Raw genomic sequence first — 18,071 nt, forward strand, 5'->3', positions numbered from 1 at the left:
TAATATTCTAAAAGCAATTAAGCTAATAGTCTTCAATAATGATTCATAGTTCTATCAACTTATCTTGTTTTTGACAAATTTAGCTCGAGCCAGAAGCGAACTCTTATTAATGGCTTATATCAAGACGAGGATTCGAAGAAAGTTATAGATCGGGCAGAAAAAGTGCTTCAAGCATACCCGTTCAATATCCTTAATTTTCAAAACCAATAGTTCACTCCAATGTTTCCAATAATTTTTGGTTGGTATGCATCTCATACTCTCCCCTTAAAGTATTTGTTTATTAGTTTTTTAGACAAAGTCGCCATTATTAAATTAAAAATTTCTTTTGTATTTATTTCGAATATAGAAATTACCAGCCGACTTTGGTAATTTGTGCATGCCGAGTGAAAATGTTAAAGTCGTCTTGGTAGATGAAGTTGGCCAAGAGTGGGACACGACATATCTAGCAAAACACTATGGTCTGAGTGCTGGTTGGACAAGGTTGCGACGGAGCATGAGCTCGTGAAAAGAGATGTATGGTTTTTCAGATGACCGCACCATACATATTCAAGATACTTTTTTCTCATTTAGATACTTTGTTCCACCCTTGCATATGTCAACCGTTACGCATGAGTAAATGCACGATCGAATTATATTAAGGGTGGAACTTCAACATGTACAAACAAAGTATCTAAATGAGAAAAACAATACCTTGAATATGTAATGTGTGATCATATGAAATACCAATATATCTCCTCTCACAAGCTCATGCTCCCTTGCAAACCTTTTCCAACGAGCACTCAAACCATGGTGTTTTCCTAGATATGTTGTGTCTTTCTCTTGGCCAGCTTCATCAACCAAGACAGCTTTAGCATCTTCAGTTGGCATGTACAAATTACAGAAGTCGACTAATATATCTATATTCGATATAAATACAAAGAAATTTTTTAATTCAATAATAATGACTTTGTCTACAAAACCAATAAGCAAATAGTTTTACTAGGAGAGTATGAGATGCATACCAACCAAAAACTGTTGGAAATATTGGATTGAACCATCGGTTTTGAAAATTTAGGATATTGAACTGGTATGCTTTGAAGCACTTTTTCTGCCCGATCTATAACAGATTTCTTAGAATCCTCGTCTTGATATAGGCTATCAATAAGAGTCTTCCTCCCGCTCGAGCTAAAGTTGTCAAAAACAAGATAAGTTGATACAACTATGCATCATTATTATAGACTATTAACTTAATTGCTCTGAAAATATTACAAATAAGGGGCAATGATTAGAATACAATATTTTTACCTCACTTCTATTTGATTAACAGTATTTTTACCTCACTTCTCCTTGATTTACTAGAAAAATAAGAGAGAGAGAGAGAGAGAATATCATTCTGTTTCTTATATATCAATTCATGACCGCTAAACGTCATATTACTTTACAAAACTATTTATATGACTAATATTTTGTGCCAAATTGGTACTCATGACAATTGATAAGACTCTCCATAAGTGATATATTGATTTTCTTCTCCAGGAGCTCGCTCGCTTCTGTAGCAACGGCTAACGATCAAGGCTGGTAAGTCGGTCGTTCCACACAATGGTCCTTATACTGGTAGAAAGTTCAATTTTGTTCCTCTCAATAACTTATTTAATAATATATATTCTTATTTCAAAATTAATGTAAAATTATAATGACAGTATAATTTGATGAAGTGCCATTAGGAATTTGATAGTGAACATTTTGCCGAAAACTGCAGTCCATTCATACATAATTTTGTTATTTAATTAAACTAAACTAAATAGTAAAGTTGTCTTGTGTTCACTAGCAGGGCAATTAGGTTGTTCAAGGAGAAGTGAGGTAATAATATTCTATTGTAATTATTGCCCCTTATTTGTAATATTCTAAAAGCAATTAAGCTAATAGTCTTCAATAATGATTCATAGTTCTATCAACTTATCTTGTTTTTGACAAATTTAGCTCGAGCCAGAAGCGAACTCTTATTAATGGCTTATATCAAGACGAGGATTCGAAGAAAGTTATAGATCGGGCAGAAAAAGTGCTTCAAAGCATACCGTTCAATATCCTTAATTTTCAAAACCAATAGTTCACTCCAATGTTTCCAATAATTTTTGGTTGGTATGCATCTCATACTCTCCCCTTAAAAGTATTTGTTTATTAGTTTTGTAGACAAAGTCGCCATTATTAAATTAAAAAATTTCTTTTGTATTTATTTCGAATATAGAAATTACCAGCCGACTTTGGTAATTTGTGCATGCCGAGTGAAAATGTTAAAGTCGTCTTGGTAGATGAAGTTGGCCAAGAGTGGGACACGACATATCTAGCAAAACACTATGGTCTGAGTGCTGGTTGGACAAGGTTGCGACGGAGCATGAGCTCGTGAAAAGAGATGTATTGGTTTTTCAGATGACCGCACCATACATATTCAAGATATTTTTTTCTCATTTAGATACTTTGTTCCACCCTTACATATGTCAACCGTTACGCATGAGTAAATGCACGATCGAATTATATTAAGGGTGGAACTTCAACATGTACAAACAAAGTATCTAAATGAGAAAAACAATACCTTGAATATGTAATGTGTGATCATATGAAATACCAATATATCTCCTCTCACAAGCTCATGCTCCCTCTTGCAAACCTTTTCCAACGAGCACTCAAACCATGGTGTTTTCCTAGATATGTTGTGTCTTTCTCTTGGCCAGCTTCATCAACCAAGACAGCTTTAGCATCTTCAGTTGGCATGTACAAATTACAGAAGTCGACTAATATATCTATATTCGATATAAATACAAAAGAAATTTTTTAATTCAATAATAATGACTTTGTCTACAAAACCAATAAGCAAATAGTTTTACTAGGAGAGTATGAGATGCATACCAACCAAAAACTGTTGGAAATATTGGATTGAACCATCGGTTTTGAAAATTTAGGATATTGAACTGGTATGCTTTGAAGCACTTTTTCTGCCCGATCTATAACAGATTTCTTAGAATCCTCGTCTTGATATAGGCTATCAATAAGAGTCTTCCTCCCGCTCGAGCTAAAATTGTCAAAAACAAGATAAGTTGATACAACTATGCATCATTATTATAGACTATTAACTTAATTGCTCTGAAAATATTACAAATAAGGGGCAATGATTACAATACAATATTTTTACCTCACTTCTATTTGATTAACAATATTTTTACCTCACTTCTCCTTGATTTACTAGAAAAATAAGAGAGAGAGAGAGAGAGAGAGAATATCATTCTGTTTCTTATTTATCAATTCATGACGGGTATAGTCTACCCATCAATTCTATTTCCACTTGTAGTGGTTTGTGGTAATGTTTCTTAAAAAGTATTTTCCAAACCATAAAACGACTCGAATTACAAATGAAATAAATCAATTCCATCAAAGGGAAAACGAGTCTTTTTGAAATTCTTTGATCATTTTAAAAATCTTCTATCACAATGCCCCCACCATGGAATAGAGAAATGGAGACTTTGTAAGATTGTGTACGAGGCCTTAGATAGTCAAACCACCGCGTTATTAGAGTCTATGTGCCAAGGAAAATTCATGGAGAAAGATGAGGACCAAGGGTGGGAATTTTTCGAGGACTTAGCCGAAAAACAATGTTATGGGAGTCTACTAGGGAACCTAAAAAGTCAATCGAGTCGTCTAGCTCTAGGGGTTTGCATTCGATAGGAAACAATGTGGCAACCGACAACCGATGCCAAATTAGCAACCCTTACTAAGAGACTCGAAGCTTTAGAGTCTCATAGTGGCCCTTCATTTTTGCCTATGTTCCCGAACTATAATGCTCCCCATCCCGAGATCCTACAATCCCACGAGTTTGAGCAAGTGAACGTACACGATGTTTCAACCTAAGCCTAGAAATGACCCTTTTGCACCAACGTACAACCCTGGGTGGAAGAATCACCCGAATTTCTCGTGGAACCAAGGGCAAAATTTTCAAGCCCCACAACCTAATTTTCCTAGGCCCAATCCCAATTCTTTTCTGAATTATCAAAACCTGAGTCAAGCTCCTTTGAATCCTCCCGGTTTTAATGATTCGGATAAGAGACTCAATTCCTTAGAAAAAAGCATAGAGGCCTTAGTGAAATCGCAAACTAATTTGACTCAATCCCAGCAAACTTTCATGCAAACTTTAACCCAAGATAGGCAACTTTTGCATTCTAATATGCAAGCCGTCTCTAAGTTAGAGTCCCAATTGAGTCAATTAGCAAGCACGTTGTGTGAGCGAGAAAAGAACAAATTCCCAAGTCAACCGGAGCCGAACCCAAAATTTCCACTTAATCAAAGACCCCCGGATAATGTGCATGAGGTCATTTCTCTTAGGTCTAGTAAGCAAATAGATACCCACGTTGGTGAGAACCTTGGTAATAAAGGGGATTCGAGTCCACCCATTACTACCATTAATCATGACAAACCCGAGTGATCAAAAGCCCGTGAGGAGTCGAGTGATCCAAACCCGGAACCCGAGTTGCAAAGTGAAGTGGTCTATAAACCGAGAGTCCCTTACCCACAAATACTTATTTCACCGAAGCAATCGGCTCAAATGGAGAAGATTTTGGAAGTGTTTAAGCAAGTCAAGATCAACATACCCCTTTTAGATGCAATTCAACAAATTCCTTCATATGCTAAGTGTCTTAAGGAGTTATGTACCCATAAGAGAACCAATCATGTCCCTAAGAAAGCTTTCCTTACATCTCACATTAGTTCGATTCTCTCAAACCAAATCCCCGTGAAATACAAGGACCCCGGTTGTCCTACAATTTCATGTGTCATAGGAGAAACTTTTGTGGATAAAGCGTTACTTGATTTAGGGGCTAGTGTTAATCTCCTTCCATATTCTGTCTACCAAGCTTTAGGTTTAGGGGAGCTCCGACAAACTAATGTCACAGTTCAATTAGCCGATCGATCCGTGAAAATTCCTAAGGGAATGATCGAAGACGTGCTAATTAAAGTAGGTGACTTTGTTTTCCCGTAGATTATGTCGTCCTAGAGACCGAGCCGGTTAAGGATCCGAAGAATCAAATTCCCATCATCTTAGGACGACCCTTTTTAGCTACATCCAACGCGTTGATTAATTGTAGGAATGGCTTAATGAAGCTAACATTTGGAAACATGACAATCGACCTTAACATATTTCATGTAGGGAAACAATCCGATGATTTCTATGATCAACCTATGGGCGTCAATCTAATTGATGAAATAGTTGATCAAGATCTCATGAATCCTAAAGATGCCCTTGAATTTTGCTTAAAACATTTTGGAGAGGATTGGGATGTTTCCGACTACACACATGAGGTCAACCAAATGTTAGAATCCACTATTCCTACAACAAGTCAAGAGCGTGATGTTGAACCCGACCATTTGCCTTCACCAAATAAAACCGTTGAGTCACAACCGCCGGAATTAGAACTCAAACCTCTTCCCGACACTCTTAAGTATGCTTTTATAGGCCCTAACGAGTCCTATCCTGTTATCATTGCCTCTAATTTGACTATGTCACAAGAGAAAGAACTTTTAGGAATCCTTAGAAAGCATAAGGAAGCGATAGGGTGGAGCATCTCGGACATTAAAGGAATTAGCCCAGCGATTGTCCAACATAGGATTCATTTGGTAGAAGATGCAAAGCCCGTAAGAGAACCTCAAAGGAGGTTGAATCCTCCCATGATGGAGGTAGTTAAGAAAGAAATTCTTAAGTGCTTAGACAATGGGATCATCTATCCCATTTCTGATAGTAAGTGGGTGAGTCGGGCATTACTTTGGTGACCAATGAGAACAATGAGCAAGTTCCAACCCGCATCCAATCCGGTTGGAGAATGTGCATAGACTTTAGGAAGCTCAATGCCGTCACTAGGAAAGACCATTTTCCTTTGCCTTTTATCGATCAAATGCTAGTGAGGTTAGCGGGTCATGCATTTTATTGCTTCTTAGACGGTTACTCGGGATATTTTCAAATCCCAATCGCACCCGAGGACCAAGAAAAGACCACCTTCACTTGCCCTTTTGGAACCTTCGCTTATAGACGTCTAGCTTTCGGCCTAACTACGGGCCCGTCCACGTTCCAAAGGTGCATGACTAGCATCTTCTCGGAAATGATAGGTGACTTTCTAGAAGTCTTCCTAGATGACTTTTCCATCTTTGGCCCATCTTTTCACCAATGCCTTAACAATCTAGACTTAGTTTTGAAAAGATGTGAGGAAACGGATTTAGCGTTAAATTCAGAGAAATGTCATTTTATGGTTAAGGAGGGAATCGTTTTAGGACACAAAATTTCTGAAAAAAGGATTGAAGTAGACAAGGCAAAGGTTGACCTAATTGCTAATCTCCCACCCCCCAAGTCCGTTAAGGAAATTCGCTTCTTCCTTGGACATGCGGGATTTTATCGTAGATTCATCCAGGATTTTAGCAAAAAGGCCCGACCTTTGACCAACCTTCTAGCTAAGGATGTCAAATTCGAGTTCACAAGCGAGTGTGTTCATGCCTTCGAAGACCTTAAGAGAGAATTGACTTCGGCCCCGATCATGAAGTCTCCCGATTGGAGTCAACCTTTTGAGCTTATGTGTGACGCATCCGATTATGCCATAGGAGCGGTTTTAGGACAACGAATAGATAAGAGGCCTCACGTCATTTACTATGCTAGTAAGACCTTAAATGATGCCCAACTCAATTACTCTACCACCGAGAAGGAACTTCTAGCCGTAGTCTTTGCCTTACAAAAGTTTCGCTCTTATCTTATCGGGTCCAAAATCATTGTTTACACGCTCTCAAGTACCTTTTCTCTAAAAAAGACTCAAAAGCCCGATTGATTAGATGGGTATTGTTACTCCAAGAGTTTGACTTAGAGATTAGGGATAAGAAAGGTTGTGAGAATGTCGTCGCCGATCATCTCTCTCGATTAGTGGTTGAATCCACTAACGACTTGCCCTTAAGCGAGTCATTTCCCGACGAACACCTTCTCTCGATTTCCACTCTCCCTTGGTTCGCCGACATTGTCAATTACTCAGCAACCGGTGACATTCCCTCGACATGGTCCAAGAATGATAAAGCCAAGTTCTTTTCTCAAGTGAAACATTTCTTTTGGGACGACCCATATCTATTTAAAAATTGTCCCGATCAAATCATTAGGAGGTGTGTCCCAAATAGTGAGTTTCATAGCATCCTCTCATTTTGTCACGATCAAGCATGTGGAGGTCATTTTAGTGCGAAGAAGACCGCCGCTAAAATCCTCCAATGCGGTTTTTATTGGCCTAGTTTGTTTAAGGATGCCGCCGAGTATTGTTCCGCATGTAGTAGGTGTCAACATCTAGGAAGAATCACTAGGAGAAACATGATGCCTATGAGCCCAATCCTTGTTATAGAGCTTTTTGATGTGTGGGCCATAGATCTCATGGGTCCCTTTCCTAGTTCGTTTGGCCACCTCTACATTCTTCTAGCGGTAGATTATGTTTCTAAGTGGGTAGAAGCCATCCCGACCCGGTCTAATGACAATAAAGTTGTCCTTCGATTCCTTAAAGAGAATATCTTTCTCGATTTGGCACACCTAGGGCTATCATTAGTGACCAAGGGACGCATTTCAAGAACCGTCAATTCGAGTCACTTCTTAAGAAGTACTCCATCACTCATAGGTTGGCTACCCCTTATCATCCTCAAACTAGTGGCCAAGTAGAGGTTTCGAACCGGCAAATTAAGCAAATCTTAGAAAAGACTGTCAACTCGAATAGGAAGGATTGGTCAACCAAGTTGATAGATGCCTTATGGGCCTATCGGACCGCCTTTAAGACCGTCTTAGGAATGTCTCCTTATAGACTCGTGTATGGTAAAGCTTGCCATTTGCCGGTTGAGTTAGAGCATAGGGCCATGTAGGCCATTAGAGAATTGAACTTCGACTTACCCACCGCTGGTAGTCAACAGAAGTTACAATTGACCGAGTTGGACGAGCTTAGGAATGATGCCTATGAAAATGCTAAAATTTACAAAGAGAGAACCAAGGCCTTCCATGATAAAACTATTTTGAGAAAATCCTTTTCTCCCGGCCAAAAAGTTCTTCTCTACAATTCTAGGCTTCATTTGTTTCCCGGAAAGTTGCGTTCTAGATGGGATGGTCCTTACATTGTTCAAGTTGTGTTTCCTCATGGTGCTGTTGAAATTCAGGATCTTAAAAATGGTAATATTTTTAAAGTTAATGGTCAACGCCTTAAACCATTTTTAGAATTGCCCGTTGATTCGGAGGAAGAGGTCATCCACCTCATCGACCCTTGATCATGTAAGTTGCTTCAGTAGTTAATAAAAATACCTTCATCTCCTATTCAGGTATTTTTCCTCTTTACTCTTACATTTCGATTCTCTCTTTTGCATACATTGAGGACAATGCATGATTTAGGTATGGGGAGGGCTTTAGTGTAATTCTTAAAAAATGAAAAACCCTAAAAAATGAAAAATAGAAAAATCCGAAAATAGAGATGTTTTAGCTAAGTTGTCTTTGCCACACTTGAACTTTAGGAGTAGTTGGTGTTAGCATGTTTTCATAAAAGTATATTTATGTAGTGTCTTTTAGATAATTTGAACGTAGTTGAGTAAGGTTGTCTTTTTGAAGCTTGTATCGACCGATTTGTACTCGTAATTCCAAGACGGCACACACATTTGCACAAGACCTTTGATGGAGAGATTGTCTAGTGATATTATTCGATACCTGAGAGAGAACCCACATGTTGAAACAATGTCGAATCGAGCCTTTGCGAATAAAAAAAAGAGAAAAAGAGAAAAAAAGAGATAGAAAATGAAAAGGAATAACTACTTCAATACCCATTGTTCTTTATAGATAAAATCTTTAGATAAATGGGCAAAAGTAGATTGGCTAGTCTCGTTTTGTGGCATTTGTTACTCGAGTTATTAAGTCCATCAGGGGATTTCAAAACCTAGTGCCCTAAGACCGTTTGGTTTGGGAGTCACTGACCTAAAGCTCGCTACATGGGTAACATTGTTTGCCTAAGAAAACTGACAAAATAAAGTCAATGCAAAAAAAGAAAAAAAAAAGAGAAAAAGAAAGAGAAAAAAAAAATAGACTAAGGGTTTGTGAAGTTTGGCTAGATATTTGTTTCGATAGAGATTGGGTCAGTTCAAAATTGGTTGAAAAAGAGAAAATGTTCTTAGATAATTAGGATCCATCAAAGGCCTTAAATTCATTTCACACCTTGGATTTCGAGTAAATTTTTGTGTCGATTCAAGTAGATTAGAGACAACTGTATCTTGATTATTAGGAAAAGAGTCTTTGAGTCGTATTTTCCTTAAAAACGCTTTTTGTTAACACCGGCGAAATTAGAGTAGAGTCGAGTAGACACTTGCTAGAATGTCTCACAGATTTTATGGGTATATCTTCTGTATACCCTTAGGAGACAAAACTCCTCTTGTAGAGATCGTCTACGAGTTTAACGGGTTGGTGAACCTAAAATCACCCGTCACGCCTACGAAAAGGAGCCTAGGAATCGCATCTAGTTTTCATAGTTTATTTTCTTTTCTTTTGATTTTACTCGAGGACGAGCAAAATATAGGTATGGGGAAGTTTGATAAGTGCATATTTTTCATATTTTTAAGTACCTAATTATTGCTTGTTCTCACTTTGTTAGGCCGAATTAACACACTATATGAATTAATATAGTGAACACTGTTGTGAGAGGAATTGATACAACACCCCCAGAACCGTATAGCACAATTATAGGGATATCTATTACAACTACGAAAATCACGGCTAGCTCTTAGGGGCTACCGTTGACATAAACTAACAAAACAAATGAGAAACAAGTGTGTTTAAGGGCTGAGCTTGCAAAGAACCAAACAACGAGGCCGGAATTATGGAATTCCGTCCTGCAATTGCCCGGAAATATCTGTCACAAAGGTTACACGTGCCTCTCTTTAGAGTGTAGAACTCGTGAATATGATTCTCGTCCCCTTGCAAGGTGCCTACATACCCTATATTTATAGGGATCAAGCCCATGTAGTTCTCGATTTAGGACTCTGAAGAGATAAGCTCTTATCCCCTCTAGTTTAGGATAAAACAGCCTTCTTTCAGTAGTTATCCAGAGGTATCCCACTCCAAGTAGGTCACTTGAAGCCTTCATCTTCAATAGATATCCGAATATATGTGAATTATCTCCTCCGATTATAATTATCTTCATAATAGATGTATTTATCCCTTAATTCGTAGATAAATAATAGCTGATACACTCCCAATATGTCTCCAATTCGTCCTCCTAGAAACAAGGAAGAAGAGTCCTGCTTGAAATCTGCCTGCCATTCTGCCCAGGCGGCGGAAGCCCTGCCAGCGGCATCCCCTAGCTGCAGCCCCATAACTGCAAGCCAGGATGCACTTAGCGATAACCCCTAACAGTGGTAACCCCTAAAGCGCCTTCAGGTGCAACCCCATTATGATGGCAGCCTTCAATGTGCCTCCAATGCAAGTCCATACACCTTCTTGTACATCTTCAATGATCCATCCAGCCATGGCGAAGCCCATTATTCTTAACCAAATGATTCCAATAAGCCCAAGCGAAGCCCAAATAATATGATGGGCTATAAAATAAGTCCAGGGAGATTTTATGGCACAACAACTACCCCCCGGTTCCTTGAATTATTAAATACGAGAGGAACCTAAGAACGGTAACCCTCAATCATCCAGCTGCAAGCCCTTAAATTATGTCAGAAATTAGTCGTATATTATTTCTAAGCTTACGTGGGCGTAGCCCGGTGTAAGAAACAAGAAATAATTCAGACGTAATCCCCACACATAATTATAAAACCAATTATATTAATTCAGTACAACCACCGCAAGCCTTGAATATTTATTCCCAAAGATAATTAAAATTATTTTCCACGAATGTGTCCGAGCTTCCACAATTTTATTCCACCTTTCTAGCTTCCCGCGTGTGCCATGTCAGTTTGTGATAAGGCTGATCCCAATTATCTAGGGGTTTAATTTGAATTCAAATTAATTTAAAACCCAACTGAACTCCTAATAATGTGGCTAGTTGTAGAGTTCCAGCTAAACTCTCCCTCTTCACCTGCCTAGCCTCTCCTCGGGAAGCCGTGCATCATCAAGGCTATCTTCACGCCTTTCCAATCCAATCGTGCCACCTGGCGCGTGTGTCTCCCACTTACCACTACTATAAATTCATGCCTCTGAAGCCTTGTTTTACTTTTTACTTTTAACTCTCACATCTTTCCTCTTACACTTCTCTCACACTCGAAGTACTCCAGACGCTAGCTTACTCCTTCCGGCGACCCTTCGACTTTTCTCCAACTTCCAACCAAAGGTATGTTTCTTGACCTCCGGCTTTCCTTTTCGTTACATTCATCCATGTTTGTGACTAAATGCTTGTATGATCCATGCCTGTCTGCCTCTTTTTCCCTTGATTGTTCACCTCGGTATGCGTGCACACACCCACATTTGCCTTGCTTGATGTTATTATGCCCGATTGAACTGCTAATTTGCTCTGCATGCCAGTTATAGTTAAACATGTACACTCATCCTTTAAATATACACACACCACTGGTTTTAATTGACCCCAATTAGGCCTTGATTGTTTCCCCAACCGGGTTATCGCCCTTGGTGTTGTCGCATTGCTTTGAGGCCGTGATCGTAACCCTAGATTATAGACCCTAGGTTCCCAATCGCCTCCAGGGGGGAACCCCTCTTTCACAATCGAACCCCTCTTTTTGTGCCCTGGATCTGCTGTGAATGTATTGTTTGTGTGATTTGCTTGCCATACTTGTTTAGTTGGTATCTTAGGACTGTGATTGGGCGTTGATTGTTGTGGTTGAGTTTAGGGTTAGGATTAGGCTTCCCGCTCCGGGTCCCTTGTCGGGTTTCCCGAAGAAGACGAACCGTCCTCCGTGGCCTGTGCTACTTCCTGTGAGGGATATAGTCCTCTTACACTTCAGGGCTCCAACTGAAGCCTTTTCATTCCTCCTTCACACCCGTAGGGCTCCACCCTTGCAGCCCAGTCTTCCGCAAACCCCTTTCTCGTTCTCCCCTTTTTGTCTTTCTTTCTCTCGACCCCTCCTCGTCTTGCTGTGTCCTTTCGTTAACCCATCCTTTCCTATTGTAGATGTCTCAAGGATCCATGTCCTCACATTCTTCTCAGTCTGCCACCAGCAAGGCTCCCGTTGTTGCGGTTGACACGGGATCCTCCTTTAGCCAGGACCTTCAGCCTGCCAGACCCAGTTTAGGGGTTAGCTCCAGAACCCGCTCCAGGCGCAATTTGGTGGTGAAGGAGCTCAACTGGACAACCTCTGAGTCCAGTAAGGAGGATGGGACCTCGGGCCTCCCGCTGGACCCCGCTGCTGAAGCCCTCGAGGGGAGCCCCGAGGAGGCTGAACGGGAGGCTGAGGCTTCCGTGGAGGTGATCGAGCCTCCAGCTGTAGTCCTGGCCTGCGAGCATATGGACTCCATCATGACTCCTGTTCGGCTGCAATCCCTATTGGAGTCCTGCAACCCTGGCTGTACCTTGGGGATCCCGAAGCCAGGAGAGAGGTGTCACCGCTTCGACACCCTCAAGCCAGGCACTGGCTACCCCAAAGCCGTGCTTTCCGCCCAGTTCTTCAGGCTGGGTTTGTCTCTCCCCCTCCATCCTTTCATCCTGGAGGTCTTGGACTTCTATGAGGTCTCTCCCATGCAGCTCACCCCCAACTCCTACCGCATGGCAGTCTGCCTCTACATCCTCTACGACATCCACCATGGGGTGAGGATGTCTGCCTTGGAATTAGGCTGGTTCTTCTAGCTGAAACTTACTGGCAGGACCCCAGGGTTCTTCTACCTCACTGCCTGGAACACCCATCACAAGAAGGGCATCAAGGGCAACCGTCAGTCGATGTCGGACTGGCAGAAGCTCTTCCTTTACTGCTATGACTGCCCAGTCTACAGGAAGGACTTCAATCTCTCCCCCAGTAAGCCAGCTTTTCCTTAATCCATTGCCTAGTTTAGCCCTTTAGGGTTCCCGTTTAGTTTCCTTATGCTTGTATTTGTTGTAGACATGCCAGTGCAGACTCCTCTGGCGGGAGAGTCCCTTGAGAGGGCCAAGCATGTGTTGGGGCTATCCACCGGGCTAGGTGATGGCTCCAGCCTGCTTACTCCAGAAAATCTGGAGAGGCTCGGTTTTTCCACTACGGTGGTAGATGCATCCCCCGTTGACGAGGGGGGTGCAGATGTGGAGGCGACGGGAAGCCCAGGTTTCCTCTTAGTTTGCACCTTTGAACTTACTTTCCTGATATTTGCTTTATAGATTTCCTTCATGCATGATTTATGATCTTTATGCCATTTGCTAGGCTTGCCTCTTCCCATATTCCCATATATGCCTGGATATTGTCTAATTGTTTTCCCTTGTCTCTTTCCACAGATATGGCCGCCAACATTCCCAAATTCATCAAGCGCTCCACTAAATACGAGGATCTGTTCGGGGAGGCCTCCGATCCTCAGGCTCCCCTTCCTGTCAAGCCACTTTCTCAGCTCCCTTCTCCCTCTCTGGAGCAGAAGAAGGCCTCCTCTAGGGGTCGCAAGCGGGACCCCTCCAAGACTGCTGAGGCGGGGTCTTCAGCTGAAGGCCGTACAAGCAAGAAGCCCAGGTTAGCCCTGGCCCGCAGCTCTCCCGCTTCCTCCTCTTCCCAAAAGACTCAGCTTTTTCAGCGGATGCTCTCCGACCAGGTCCCCGAGGCTACCGTCCGGGAGTGGGACAGGCTTTCGATAGCTGAGGCCACCCGTGACAAGGTGGTGGCCAACGCTAAGAGCCTGTTCCTCGATCTGAAGATGGGGGAGCATGTTGCTGACACAGCCCGGGTCAATGAGAAGATGAGGGCGGATTTGAAGCAGGCTAAGGCGGACCTGGCTTCCGCTGTCAAAGATAGAGATCTTGTGCTGAAGGCCAACCAGGAGCTGAAGGAGGCTGAAGCCAAAGTCCGTGAGGAGAGGAGGAAGGAGGACGCCGTGAGGCGTTCCTTGGAGGAGGAGGCAGATGGCCTTGGGAAGATGGTGAAGAGGCTGGAGGGCCAGGTGAAGGAGCTGCAGGAGGCTGCCGTCGCTGCAAAGGCGATGAGGAAGGAGCGGGAGGCCGCCGTTTTTGAGGCCGGAGTTGCCGCAGGGGTCAAGGACTGCGTGAAATCGGCCTACCGCTTCTTCCCTGACAACGATTGGGCCAAGTTGGGGCCCGACGCTGCGGTAGCCCTTGAGGAGGCAAAAGTTGAAGACGCCACCAGCTCTGGGAAAGCCGAAGCCAGCGCCAAGGAAGTTCTTGGGGGTACTTCTGAGGGAGAAACTGCGGCTAAGGACCGACAGGAGGCTGAGAAGGCATCCCTTCCGGAACTTGATGTGGTGGCCCAGGTGGAGGCCTTAGTTGTGGCTCCTTCCCAGAACGCAATCTCCTCGGACGCCCTGGCAATCGATGAAGACCCCAAGGCCTCCTCCTCTCCAGCTGCTTTTTAATCCTTCCTTCCCCGTGTTTAATTAAACTTTTATTTACGAATTGTGAATTTGTGTGTGGCGCTTGTCGTCACGAATTGAATATTTTTTGGATGAGGGTGCGGGCACCTCCGAATGCTCCGCAAGACATTTTTAGTGCTACAAGGGCCTCCCCCTGTTGGTGTGGGGAGGAATTTCCCTTGTAGCTTATTTTATATGTAATTGCTTTCATTTCTTCATTCCTTGCCTTGTATGCCTTTCTTGCATTTCCTTGGATATTTTGTGTTGGTCGCCTAACTTTTCCATGCAGGTAGAAAGAACGAATATAGGGGATAGCCCTTGTAAGCGTTGTTTGCTTTCTGGGGGGTTATGACCCTTGGGACCTTGTTCTTCAGAGTCGTTTCCTTCTTTGTGAATGTATGTTGATGTATACGTTTGTGTTAACTCCCCAATAGCGTATGTAAAAGCACTTAGTCTTTCCTTGTAATAATCCATTTAAGCACAGTTGAATCTGATCTCACATGTGTGAGAATCTAGGGACACCATTGGGTGTAAGCCTTTAGAGTAGTCTCCAAGTATAAGTTTTGAGATAATTTTACAACGTAGGCCTTGTAATAATTCCTCCAAATAAGTTCTGAAGTAATTCCGCTAAGTGAGCTTTTTAGTAGTTCCACCGAGTTAGCCTTGTAATAATTCACCAAGTAAGCCTTATGAGCCTGGATAGGCTTTACACTCGAAAGCCGCGGTAAGCCTTCGGTATTGAAAGCCTCGATGGGCTTTAAACCTTGAAGGGCTGCCGCAAGCCCAACGCCATGGAAGCTTGAATAGCTTTTGTCTTGAAAGCCTTGATAAGCTTGAAACCTTGAAAGCTTGAAAAGCTTTAGCCTTGAAAGCCTTGATAGGCTTTAAACCTTGAAAGCTTGAAAAGCTTTAGCCTTGAAAGCCTTGATAGGCTTTAAACCTTGAAAGCTTGAAAAGCTTTAGCCTTGAAAGCCTTGATAGGCTTTAAACCTTGAAAGCTTGAAAAGCTTTAGCCTTGAAAGCCTTGATAGGCTTTAAACCTTGGAAGCTTGAAAAGCTTTAGCCTTGAAAGCCTTGATAGGCTTGAAACCTTGAAAGCTTGAAAAGCTTTAGCCTTGAAAGCCTTGATAGGCTTTAAACCTTGAAAGCTTGAAAAGCTTTAGCCTTGAAAGCCTTGATAGGCTTGAAACCTTGAAAGCTTGAAAAGCTTTAGCCTTGAAAGCCTTGATAGGCTTTAAACCTTGAAAGCTTGAAAAGCTTTAGCCTTGAAAGCCTTGATAGGCTTTAAACCTTGAAAGCTTGAAAAGCTTTAGCCTTGAAAGCCTTGATAGGCTTTAAACCTTGAAAGCTTGAAAAGCTTTAGCCTTGAAAGCCTTGATAGGCTTTAAACCTTGAAAGCTTGAAAAGCTTTAGCCTTGAAAGCCTTGATAGGCTTTAAACCTTGAAAGCTTGAAAAGCTTTAGCCTTGAAAGCCTTGATAGGCTTTAAACCTTGAAAGCTTGAAAAGCTTTAGCCTTGAAAGCCTTGATAGGCTTGAAACCTCGAAAGCTTGAAAAGCTTTAGCCTTGAAAGCCTTGATAGGCTTGAAACCTTGAAAGCTTGAAAAGCTTTCCTTCCCACCGGTGCAGCCAAGTTATCAAGTTGTGTTTACGAGTTTTAGTGTTTTCGATTCCCAAATTTATTTGAATTCTAAGCCGAATGAATAATGTTAATGATACGCCTACTACCCCCCGAGTTCTTTAGCATAATTTTAATTATGGTGGAGAACTAGATGCAATCGAAGCCTTAAATAATTTTTAAAGCATACATGAAGTATTCAATCAACAATCATCGTAAGCAAGCATACACAACATTTTCATAACGGAAAGCTGCGGAATTTTATTGAATCACATGGTAAAAATTGACATAGCATAATATTGGGGGGTGCGACGACACTACCCCCCGAGCGTCCTAGCAAGTAAAGCAAATAGTAGCCTGATAATTCTCCTAAAAGCATAGCAATTACAACTAATAAATTGCCTTTATTTCCTGACCCTTAAGCCGAAGCCTACAGAAATACTACCCGGGTGAAGCTACTGGTAATACCTCTTTAAGTGTTGGGCATTCCATGCCCGTGGTATGAGTCTTCCATCCATGTCTGTGAGGTGATAGGTACCTTCCCAAAGCACTGTTTTGATGATATATGGGCCTTCCCACTTCGCACCGAAGGCTCCATGAGCGGGAATCCTCATGTTAGGCATCATTTTTCTGAGAACTAGGTCTCCCGTTTTGAGGGGTCGAGCCCTTACTTTCTTATCAAAATATTTACGGGTCCTCTGTTGATATGCAGCAAGTTTCAACTGAGCCGTATCTCGTACTTCTTCAATCAGATCTAAGTAGAGCCTGTGGTTGACTTCATTATTCTCAGGGTCGTAGTTATCCCTTCGAAAAGATCCTGCTCCAACTTCTACGGGAACCATGGCTTCACACCCGTATGTTAGGGTGAACGGGGTTTCACCGGTGGTAGACCTTGGAGTGGTATTGTAAGACCACAACACCATGGGAAGTTCTTCTGGCCAGCATCCCTTTTTCTCTTCGAGTTTGGCTTTCAGGGTGTGCTTAATAATTTTGTTTACGGCCTCCGTTTGACCGTTGCTCTGAGGGTGGCACACCGCGGAGAAGCCTTTCTTTATACCTAGGTTTTCACAGAAATCCATCATTTCATTGCTGTCAAACTGTTTCCCATTGTCTGATATGAGCTTGTAGGGAACCCCGTATCGACAGACGATCGCGCGACAAACGAAGTCTACCAACTTCCTTGCAGTGATGGAAGCTAGGGGTTCAGCTTCAGCCCATTTAGTAAAGTAATCTACAGCCACGACTGCATATTTCACCCCTCCTTTCCCTTTTGGTAATTCACCAATCAGATCTATACCCCAAACAGCGAACGGCCAGGGGCTTGTCAGGGTCTTCAGGGGTACCGCGGGGCTCTTGTTTGTATTAGAGAACCTTTGGCAACTGTCACAGGCCCTGGCGAAGGCATGAGCATCCTTGTGGAGGGTAGGCCAGTAGTAGCCTTGACGGAGGATTTTGTGAGCGAGGGAGGCACCCCCCGAGTGATTCCCACAGATTCCTTCATGCACCTCGCGCATAATGTATTCACATCTTACCCCAGCAACACACCTGAGGAGGGGCCGGTTGAATCCCCTTTTGTAAAGGATTCCATCATAAATTACATACTGGGCTGCCTTGTACCTCAATTTCCTGGCCTCATCCTTGTCGGTAGGCAGGGTTCCGTTGGCTATGTATTCATGGATTGGGGTTGTCCAGAGGTTAGTCTCATCAGCTTCAACATCCATAACTTCAATTTTGGGGATGCTAGGCTGATACTGGATCTCGAGGGGGATCACCCCGAGCATGTGTGCATCCCTCTGAGAGCCTAACTTGGCTAAGGCATCGGCATCTGCATTCTCAGACCTTGGTATTTGCTCTAGCTTGATTTCCCTGAATTTCCCGATTAGTTCCTGGGCATACCGCATATAGAGATCGGTGCGGGGACCCCTAGCTTGAAAGCCTCCTCGGATGTGCCAGACTACCAGCATAG

The 18,071-nt window shown here is 42.4% G+C and overlaps 1 pseudogene; it reads left to right on the forward strand.

The window, feature by feature from the left end:
* The first annotated feature begins 4,570 nt into the window (after positions 1-4,570).
* On the forward strand, positions 4,571-14,491 carry LOC135151456 (uncharacterized; annotated as a pseudogene).
* The last annotated feature ends 3,580 nt before the right edge of the window (positions 14,492-18,071 follow it).

This window comes from Daucus carota, chromosome 3 (assembly GCF_001625215.2).
Source record: "Daucus carota subsp. sativus chromosome 3, DH1 v3.0, whole genome shotgun sequence".
Taxonomy (NCBI): Eukaryota; Viridiplantae; Streptophyta; class Magnoliopsida; order Apiales; family Apiaceae; genus Daucus; species Daucus carota.